The sequence below is a fragment of the Hevea brasiliensis genome, chromosome 11 (assembly GCF_030052815.1).
Source record: "Hevea brasiliensis isolate MT/VB/25A 57/8 chromosome 11, ASM3005281v1, whole genome shotgun sequence".
Taxonomy (NCBI): domain Eukaryota; kingdom Viridiplantae; phylum Streptophyta; class Magnoliopsida; order Malpighiales; family Euphorbiaceae; genus Hevea; species Hevea brasiliensis.
This window is the reverse complement of record NC_079503.1, coordinates 9,759,361-9,770,257: the sequence shown is the minus strand read 5'-3', so window position 1 is coordinate 9,770,257 and position 10,897 is coordinate 9,759,361.

Genomic DNA, 10,897 nt, shown 5'->3' with positions numbered 1-10,897 from the left:
TTATTGGGTTTCTGGCCACAATCCCACTATTTATCACTTTCTTAAGATCATATGATATTATAATTAGTCTTTTTTCTTGTAGGACATTACAATATGGAGATTGAACTCAAAACTTTTATATGATATTATATTTGTGTATCAATTAATTCATATATATACTCCAATCAGATACAGTATGTAACTAATTAATTAGTCTTTAAAGACTAATTTATTTCATGATAATTCCACTGCTACCTTCTTTTAAGCCCTCTAATTAGCTCCAAGGACAACCAGAATGTATTTTTTAATTAAATCAAACGATTAATAGATAGTTTCGCATGATTGTTCTAATAATTTTTATTTAATTTTGTGACCAAAACACGCGTTATCTATTTGTAAAAAAATTGCATTAAAAAATAAGAACATTAAATAATATATTATTCAAAATAAAAAGATTAAATAATTATAAATATTAAATAATAATTTTTCATAAACACTTGAAAATTTTAAAATATAAAAGAAAGTAAAGTGATTTTAGGTTGAGCAATGAAATTTCAACTATTTATTTAACAAGGGGCTGCTGGTTTGTTATTGAATTGCATTTGGACATTGCAGGCTGTGAAGAAGGGTTGATTTTCAACCAAGACAGATCTTACCCTCAAATATATTGAGTAGAAAAACCATGAATTATGCATACACAACACAGGATTGAAAACTGAGACTGCATATGAAAAAGAGTCTTCGTTTGGTGATCAACTCATTAAAATTCAAAGCCCATCGAGTTCGAGGAGGCTAAGCTTCACGTTCTTTTATGCCTCGTCAATTAGAGGGGTCAAAGGATGAAAAAAAATGGATTGGCACGTGCTTGTGGGGGACAAAAGACTAGCTATTGGACACGTGTATCAATGCAACACCAGATCTCAAGAAAATTATTAATTAGATTCGATCTATCAGCGTATCTGTAAAACCTATATATTTATATTTTTATTCATAATAAATAATTTTTTTTTCTAAATTTAATATGTCAATCAATTTATGAATATTAAATTGAATCATTTAATATAAGTTGGAGTTTAGATCTATGGGTTAAATTAGATTTAAAATAGCCAAGGCTTGAAATGGAGTGTTTAAATTCAAGGCTTAAGGAAACTAGAACTAAAATCACATGACTTCTTAGTTCCACTTTTAGTTTATTTAATTTTAATTTGATTCATTTTGATTTGGATAAATTATTATTTAGTTTTATATTTTAATGAAATTAATTATTTAATTTATAAATTTTAAAAAATATATTATTTAATTTTTATATTTTACTTTTTGATAAGTTGTTTATTTATTTTGTCAATTTTTTTATTAGTTAATATTGATTAAATTATTATTTAGTTTCTCAATTTTAATGAAATTTATTAGTTACTCTTTATATTTTGAAAAAATACATTAGTTAATTCCTACAATTTAACTCTATTAATTATTTAGTCACATAATTTTTTTTTTATATCTGAATTACCCTAATCTTTTCACTTATATTTCTCTTCTATCCTCTCTTATTTCTCTATCTTTATATTTTTTGTCCTTTACACTCACACCCTTTTTCCTCCTTATTCTCTATTTGTTTTCATCTGTTGATAAAAATAGTATAAACTGTATATACAAAAAAGTTAATCAGTTTCCTTAAATAAATTTCTAAATACTCAACTCAACTCAACTCAACTAAGCCTTTATTCAAAAAATTTGGGGTCGGCTATACGGATTCGCTTTCTCCACTCCAAACGATTTTGGGTTAAATCCTAAAAAATGTGTAATGCTTCTAGGTCATATTGTACTACTCTCCTCCAAGTCAATTTAGGTCTACCCCTTTTTTTCTTTCTATCCTCTAACCTAATGTGCTTTACTTGTCTAACTAGAGCCTTCGTATGTCTATGCTTCACATGACCAAACCACCTCAATCTCTCTTCTCTCAACTTATCCTCAATTGGCACCACTCCTACCTTTTCTCTAATACTCTCATTACGGACTTTATCTAGTTTAGTATGGCCACTCATCCACCTTAACATTCTTATCTCCGCAACTCTTATCTTAGACGCATACGACTCATTCAGTGCCCAACACTCACTACCATGTAACATAGCCGGTCGTATGGCTGTACGGTAAAATTTTTCTTTCAACTTATTGGGAATCTTGCGATCACATAAAACTCCCGTGGCACGTCTCTACTTCAACCATTCGACTTTAATCCTATGACTAACATCCTCCTCACATCCCCCATCTACTTGAAGGACTGAGCCGAGATATTTAAAGTGATTACTTTGGGACAGTACTACTTCATCCAAACTTAACTCCTTCCCTATCACCAGTTTGACCTTCACAGAACTTGCAATGTATATATTCTGTCTTCGTTCTACTTAAATTAAAACCCTTTGACTCTAGAGTACTTCTCCAAAGCTCTAGTTTTTTATTGACTCCTTCTTGCGTCTCATCTATCAGAACAATATTATTCGTAAATATCATGCACTAAGGAATACTCTCTTGTATATGTTTCGTCAATTCATCTAAAACTAATGTAAAAAGGTAAGGGCTTATAGCTGATCCTTGGTGTAATCCAATTGAGATCGAAAAATCTCTTGTGTCCTTTTCCACTGTGCGCACAATAGTAGTTGCTCATTCATACATATCTTTCAACACTTGTATGTACCTAATAGATACCCTCTTTTGTTCTAACACACTCCATAAGACATCTCTTGGAACACTATCATAAGCCTTCTCCAAATCAATAAAAACTATGTAGAGATCTTTCTTTACATCTCTATATTTCTCCATCAAGCTTTTAATGAGAAAGATCACTTCCATAGTTGAACGATCGGGCATGAAGCCAAATTGATTAAGAGAGATAGAAGTATCATGACATAGTAGATGCTCCACAACTCTCTCCCACAACTTCATAGTATGGCTCATGAGTTTAGTTTCTCTATAGTTTGAGCAACTCTATATGTCTCCCTTATTTTTAAAAATAGGTACTAAAATACTCCTCCTCCATTCATTAGGCATTTTCTTTGAGTTTAGAATCTTATTAAATAATTTACTTAACCATGTCACTCCCATATCTCCCAAACACTTCCACACTTCAATTAGTATTCTATCGGGTCCACAGGCTTTACCTAATTTTATTCTCTTAAGTGCTTCCTTTACTTCTAAAGATCTAATCCTTCTAGTATAATTCACATTCTAAATAATTGAGGAAAATTATTTCTCAATAGATAAAACACAAAAATAATGTTCAATGAATTGAAAATTTTAAAAAATGTACATTCAAATTTACTTTTCACATAACAAAATTTATATTGTTATCCAAGAATATATTTTTCAAAATACATAGATAAACTAATTACTTTCACTAAAATTTTTAGTAGTATTCTTCAAAATATAGTGATTAACTAATTAGTTTTCTTAAAATATAAGGACTAAATAGTAGTTTGAATAGTATTGTAACACCCCTAATTTTTTAATTAATTATTTTATGGGTAGATATTAATATTTTATTTTATTTAAATTTAGAGAAATTATTTGAAATTTTTTAGATTTAAGAAATCGGGTTCGATTTTCTGAAAATATAAAACTTTGATGATTTTTAAAAATTAATTTAAAGACTACGTGACAAAACTAAAAATATATTTGGACTCTGCGAAATTTTCTGAGTTTTCTAGAAATTTTTCAGAATTTTTGGGCATCGTTTTTTTGTCTCAGGGCAAAGTAAAAATTCAATTTTGGGTATCTTGAATCGAACTAGCCGAATCAAACAGGATCGGATCGGACCGGTAGAATCGGACAGGCCCATTTTTTTTTTCTTCTTCTTCTTCTTCGTGCGCCCCCGACATCCTCCCTCTCTCTCTCATTTTCTCTCTCCTCTCTCCTCCTCTCGCCACCCCACCGCCGCCCCAGCCTCCCCAGCTCGCCGGCGCACTATCTCAGCCCTTCCCCCTTGCCGGCCGCCTCCTGTAGCACCGGAAAAATGCGCCCAAAGGCTCTTACAAGTGTAGCGCGAGACTTCACAGTGTTTTTCTGAGCATTAAATGAGTTTAGAAAATTTCGTAAAAATTATATACTAACCCCCGTGTTGTGGACTTTGCGTAAGTACCTTCAATTCCGGGAAATTCAATAGTTGCTCAGGTTTGCAATTTCGGGCCAGGCAGACAGGATACCAAAAAAGTCTTCGAATTGGGTCAAGTTTATAGGCTACCCCACAGTTTTCAGATGTCCCGGACGCGTCTCCAGGGTCGGAATTGACATAGGCAAACCCGAACCCTCATTTTCTTAATTATCTAATGCTTGATTTTGATTAAAAATCTATAAAATATTTGTGGTAGGTTAGAAAAATATAATTCCTTTTGCGTTAGCTCTATAATATTGCTAAGGACCGCGGGGCAAAGTTTTAGAATTTTTAGAGCTCATTTGGGTAGTTTTTGCAAAAGGGGTAATTGTAGGGATTAAATTGTAATTTTTTAAATTATGATTGTTGACTGTTTGGGTGGGCCTAGGAGGGGCCATGTGATGTGATTGAGTTGTGGATGTGTGGCTTGTGAATATAGAAGTGCAATTTGAACCCTTTTTCAAGTTGGGTAGGTCCTCGGTATAGGGGAGACTCTGTCGAATTTTCTGCACGACCGAGGGTGTATTTGGTCTTTTTCAAACTTGTATTGAGTCAAATATATTAAAAATTGTAATGAAATTTTATCAGGTGAGCCGGTACAACCTTCCTCCTCCGCTCAGCTGCCGTAGTGACTGCGGTTAAGTCTGTGAGTAAAATATTAATTTTAATTATAATTTCGATATTATTATATGGTCAAGCATGTCCATGCATCACTTATAAATATGTATCTATGTAGTTAAACGCTAGGCACATTTTATACTGCATTCATAATTGATGAAGTACCATGGTTGTTGTTTGTGGTAATTTGGAGCAGTGTGTGTGCGTTGGCGTGCTTGTGGTATGGTATTGGATATGGACAGGACGAGTGGACACGGCTTGAGAGACACTCGCTGGGACCCGGTCCTTTATGGATAAGTTAGGGTAGACACGGCATGAGAGACACTCGCTGGGACCCCGCATTTGGTTTATTAAGCGAAAGTTTGGCTTGAGAGAGACTCGCTGGCAGAGGTTGGATTAAGAGAGCTGTGTAGGGGATCAGCTCCCATATATGTACTGTTTGTACAGTGTTACGTGGGTGAGTGCTCCAAATTACCTTTTTACTTCTATGATGTGGTTTGTATGAAAATTATGATGATGTTGCATTCCATGCCTTAAGATGCATTAGCTTTAGTTAGCTATAGAAATTGTGATTAAAATTAGTATTTTACTCTCTGAGTCGAATGCTCACTCCTGTTCATCTATTTTTCCAGGCCACATGAGGATTACTTGTTGTGACTAACCTGCTCTTCTTCTTCGCAGGTCAATTAGTAGTATTTGATGTATTTTATACAATTGAGTTAAATTTTAGACTCCGCATGTGTTAGAAGTATTTTAATTAATTTGGGTCGGTAATATAATATGGTGTTGAATTTGTAAGATTATTAATTACATGTATAACTGGATTAGATGAGGGAGCTGAGCTCCCATTAGATTTTTGATATTATGAGCATGTGGAGGGTGAGCTGAGCTCTCCAATTTATTTTATATTGTGTTTACAGGTCGGGTGAGTCAAAAACTCCCCGTTGAATTGTCCATTTTATGGCCGGACTTTGTCCGATTGAATTCTTGAAATTAGGCCGAAATGGGCCTTAGGATTGGGTTGAGGAATAGTTAGGTTTACTATGAGCCTCGAGGGCTTTAGGCTGACCCAGGTCCTAGTGCCGGTCCGGCCCATAGGTTGGGTCATGACAAGAGTGGTATCAGAGCTTAGGCTCCAGATTCATAGGGAATTTATGTCTAAAGTATTGGGAAGAGTCTAATAGGAGTCACATATGGAGAATAGGGTCCACATTCGTCCTTGCATTGTCATCTTTGCTTCTAGTTTCTGCTTTATATAATTTTGTGTAAATATGAGTCTATAAAGCTGTGTAACATGCCGTTTTGAATTTTTGTGGGCTAATGCTGCTGAATTTCAGGAAAATGCGTAGACGCAGAAGAGCTGCCACTGCACCAGAACGGGATGTGCCAGACGAGGTGTCGACACAGGATGAAGCACCTGTCCCAAGGAGGTGGGGTAGGAGACCTAGAGTTGCTCATGTAGAAGAGTAGCCGCCAAGAGTTCAGGAACAGTCTTTTATGGCCCAAGGTCCCATGGACCCAATGGCAGCTACCTTAGCCGGATTGCAGAGCACCATCGATATGATGGCACAATATATGATCCACCCTCCACAACAGCAGTAGCCCACCGGACCAAGAGGGGAACCTTACAAATAAATAAAAAATTTCAAAAAGTTAGTGCCTGGTACTTATGATGTGCCAGATGATGCCTATCGATTTTTGGATTCTTGCAAACAGGTAGGGATGGAGTTGCAGTTGACTGATAGGAGGCTTATAGAGTCTGTGCAGCATGCATTAGGGCTAGTGCCAAGACAATGGATGACAGACTACGTACTATCTTGTATTGAGGAATTATCATGGACCCAGTTGGTGGAACTGTTCATTAACAGGTTTGTGCCAAAAAGTTTCAGAGATCAAAAGTAGTGAGCCTTTGAGGCCTTAAGGCAAAATGGTAGATCCGTTGATGAATATGTTACAGAATTTTTTGAACTGAGCAGATATGCCCTCACGGCAGTGGCTACAGAAACTATGAAGGTAAAGAGGTTCCTAAAGGGGTTGGATAGGAGGTATACAAAGATGTCTGATTAGTCTTTTGATGTGATAGTTGATTGAGCCCGATAAATTGAGATTAGCTATACAGGAGATAACAATGGAAGGGCAAAGAAGAATAAAGCAGAAGGTTCTTCAAGTGTTCCCTACATGGGTACCACAGATAGCAGAGGCCAAAGTCACTATAGAGGAAGGGGTAAAAACAACAAGAAAGGTGGTTTTAAACACAAATCTTGAGAATTCAGACCAGGGTATGGATCCAGCAGTGGTCACAGTTCGGGTTATAGCAGTTCTGGGTTTGGTTCAGTATCCTCCTTGGCACCTTGCATGCAGTGTGGAAGAGGACATTCAGGACCTTGTATGATGGGTTCAAAAGTATGTTTCCGGTGTGGCCAGTAGCGTCACTTTGCTAGAGAATATCCAGTGTTCAGCGAGCCACAAATGGGGTCACAGGGTTTTATTGCAAATGTTCCTCGTCAATTGTATCCTGGTGCTTCTAGCATGGCAGGCAGTCAGTTCAGTGGCCAACAGGGCCAAGGACAAGGAGGACATGGATTTGGAGGTAGGTCAGGAGGTAGAAGTCAATTACAGGGTTCTGTAATGCAGGGTAGGGGTAAAGCTCGGGTTTTCACCTTGACCCACCAGGATGCTCAGGCTTCCAATGCAGTTGTGGCAGGTATTCTTCTAGTCTGTTCCTATGAGGCTCGTGTTTTGATAGATCCGGGTGCTACTCACTCATTTGTCTCCCCAGTTTTTGCCGTGAGATTGGGTAGGAACCTTACAACTCTAGAATGCCCCTTGTCTGTAGCTACCCCGCTTAGTAACAACATAGATGTGGATATGGTTTTTCCGGGTAGCCCAGTGGTAGTGGATGGAAGGATCCTCCCAGCAGACTTGGTTCCTCTACTAGTAATGGATTTCAATGTAATTTTGGGAATAGATTGGTTGGCAACTCATAATGCCACTTTAGACTGCAGGAACAAAAGGGAGTACTTTCATATACTTGGTGTGGAAGAGTTTAGCTTTGATGGTGACAAGAGCATGGTTCCATATAACTTGGTGTCAGTAATTAATGCTAGAAAAATGTTGAGGCGTGGGTGTCAAGGGTATTTGGCAGTGGTGAGAGATACATCTGTAGAAGGTGTTAACATTGAAAATGTTTCTGTTGTCAAAGAATTCATGGATGTCTTCCCTGAGGAGCTTCCAGGGTTGCCACCAGGAAGGGAAATAGAGTTCTGCATTGATATTGTGCCGGGTATATCAATGTCGCCTTACAGGATGGCACCAGCAGAATTGAAAGAGTTAAAGGAGCAGCTACAGGAGCTTTTGGACAAAGGTTTTATATGTTCGAGCACTTCACCCTAGAGCGCTCCTATTTTATTTGTGAGAAAGAAAGATGGGTCCTTGAGGTTGTGTATTGATTATAGATAGCTGAACAAGGTGACTGTGAAGAATAAGTATCCACTTCCTCGGATCGATGATCTGTTTGATCAGCTCCAAGGGGCTAGATTCTTTTCCAAAATAGACCTACGATCAAGCTACCATCATTTGAGAATCAGGAATGAGGATGTGTCCAAGACAACATTCAGGATAAGATATGGTCATTATGAGTTCTTGGTGATGTCTTTTGGACTCACTAATGCACCAGTGGCCTTCATGGACTTGATGAATAGGGAGCTCAGGCCATTCCTGGACCGTTTTGTCATTGTATTCATAGATAACATTTTGGTATACTCTCAGACCGAGGAAGAACATGTGTGGCATTTGAGGATGGTGTTGCAGACTTTGAGGGAGCACCAGCTATATGCCAAAATTTTAAAATGTGAATTTTGGCTAGAAAGCATCTCATCTTGGGACACGTAGTTTCCAGTGAAGGCATTCAAGTGGATCATAAGAAAATTAAGGCGGTAACTGATTGGCTTAGGGCTACAACAGTTACTGAGGTGCAAAGTTTTCTGGGCCTAGCTGGCTACTATAGATGCTTTGTACAGGATTTCTCCAGGATAACAGCTCCCCTAAGTTAACTCGTAAGAATGTTCTGTTCATTTGGACAGATGATTGTGAAGAGAGCTTCCAGAAGCTTAAGGAATGTCTAACTATCGCCCCTGTGTTCACATTACCGATGAGTGGTGAAGGATATACTGTGTATTGTGATGTCTCTAGAGTTGGCTTAGGGTGTGTTTTGATGCAGAATGGAAAAGTAGTGGCTTATGCTTCAAGGCAGCTAAAGAGACATGAGCAAAACTGCCCCACCCATGATTTGGAAATGGCGGCTGTAGACTTTGCACTAAAAATCTAGAGACACTACCTGTATGGTGAAGTGTGCGAGATATACACCGACCACAAGAGTTTGAAGTACATCTTCCAATAGAGGGATTTAAATTTGAGACAGAAGAGGTGGTTGGAGCTTTTGAAGGACTATGATTGTACCATCCAGTACCACCCTGGGAAGGCCAATGTAGTAGCAGATGCTTTGAGCAGAAAATCTTTTGGCAGCTTGGCATGCATATCAACGAAGAAGAGACCGTTGATTCAGGAAGTATATGAGTTGATGGATCAAGGTCTGATCTTAGATATTTTAGATGAGGGGGTATTATTGGCCAATTTTTCAGTGAGACCAGACCTACGAGACAGAATCAGAGTTTCCCAACACAGAGACCCGCAATTGATGAAGATTATAGAAAGAGTACTGTAACGATCAGGCTCTAACCACTAGAGGAATTGTCCGCTTTGGCCTTAAGCCTCACGGTTTTGTCCCATAGGTGGAATGGAGAACTTCCCAGGAGGTCACCCATCCTAGAATTTCTCTCAAGCGAGCACGCTTAACCCTGGAGTTCTTCCAACTCTCCAGGCCATTCCACCAAAAGGCACCTCTAGTGATTAGTTCCCCCATTTTATATATCATTACTTTTGAACCCAAGACCAACTCCGTGCTTTGTCGATGTGGGATTTGCCTAAGGGACCTTTCTCCCCCCCTTTCGGGACTCAGCGTCCTCGCTGAGGTTTGCCCCACCATCGCCCAAGAGGACACGCGAGCGGCTCTGATACCAATTGTAACAATCGGGCTCTAACCACTAGAGGAATTGTCCGCTTTGGCCTTAAGCCTCACGGTTTTGTCCCACAGGTGGAATGGAGAACTTCCCAGGAGGTCACCCATCCTAGAATTTCTCTCAAGCGAGCACGCTTAACCCTGGAGTTCTTCCAACTCTCCAGGCCATTCCACTAAAAGGCGCCTCTAGTGATTAGTTCCCCCATTTTATATATCATTACTTTTGAACCCAATACCAACTCCGTGCTTTGTCGATGTGGGATTTGCCTAAGGGACCTTTCTACTAAAACATGTCACACTTTACCCCTCTACAAGGCATAACATGATCCCATAGAATACCTAATGAACTACCGAACTTCACCTACCGATAACTCATTAAGTACCCTACGAGGGATTTTAAAACAATTTTCTTACTTTTGTTAAGTGGTGAGCATTTTCTAATAGGTATTTAAAACATATAATTAAAATTAAAAACTAGTTAAAACTTTTGGCCCATTTTATTTTTTCGCAAATTTTATAAAAATTTTGACAGAGTTCCCTCTGTATTTTGAGAAAACAGTTCTTCAAATACCTGTAAAAAAAACACTTCTAAAATTTTTTCTCAATAACTGCTTCAATTTCACAATCAAACTCAATCCATTTCAACAACTCCACAATCATTCAATCAATTTCTCAAGTTCAAAATTCAATAATCCTCAAAATACTAACAATACATTTCATTCAAATTAAATAAAATAGTTCCATTCATATTTATTAGAAATAAAACAATTTAAATACAACATTACAAGATTTACATTAAGAGAATTTCAAACTACAATATATATTACAATTTTATACAAATTTTATACAAACTGCTCAAGACCCATTTTTACATGTCCTTACATTTATGTGTAATATATACATCAAAAGAAATATTTACAGTTAGGGTATAAATTATACCCGAAGACTTTAAGCTGATAGCTCCTCACACCTCAACTCGATCACTGGTCCTCTAGTCTCAGATTCTGACAAAGAATAGAAACTATCCTGAGTACTAGGACTCAGTGGTACACAACATACTGAAATAATCTTTATGCAAA